Source organism: Squalius cephalus (genome assembly GCF_949319135.1).
Source record: "Squalius cephalus genome assembly, chromosome: 24".
Taxonomy (NCBI): domain Eukaryota; kingdom Metazoa; phylum Chordata; class Actinopteri; order Cypriniformes; family Leuciscidae; genus Squalius; species Squalius cephalus.
Genome location: NC_137145.1, coordinates 5,050,070 through 5,050,391, shown reverse-complemented (window position 1 = coordinate 5,050,391; position 322 = coordinate 5,050,070). Strand labels below are relative to the sequence as shown.

Genomic DNA, 322 nt, shown 5'->3' with positions numbered 1-322 from the left:
TTTGAAGATATGAAATTTGCTGACACAGATGTGGTTTGGAGAACCCCACGTGGTGACATTTATAGCAAAAAAAACCATTGAGCTTTTACCACTGAAAAACCCAGACCTGTGATTATGAAATTCTAATTATGATAAAATAGTTTATTGAAAGATTAATGTATTTATTTTTTTTGTCTAAATTATGTATGTATATTTCATCAGTATTTTGTATAATCTTTTTTTTTTTTTTACCTAATTGTAATTCGTCCCCTGGATGAATCTCACAAGAGTTATATTTCACAACAAACATTTATTCGAAGAAATAAAGCCTATATATACCATT

General features: G+C 27.6%; 1 protein-coding gene across 4 annotated transcripts in view; it reads left to right on the top strand.

Annotated features, from left to right (window-relative positions):
* LOC307152690 (metal transporter CNNM4) overlaps positions 1 to 322 on the top strand; it is a 26,723-nt gene extending 26,401 nt beyond the window's left edge. For all 4 annotated transcript variants that reach the window (XM_079861525.1, XM_079861524.1, XM_079861523.1 and 1 more), the window contains one exon: positions 1 to 322. This exon is cut by the window's left edge and continues 1,096 nt beyond it. The gene's annotated coding sequence lies outside the window, so the exon portion shown is untranslated.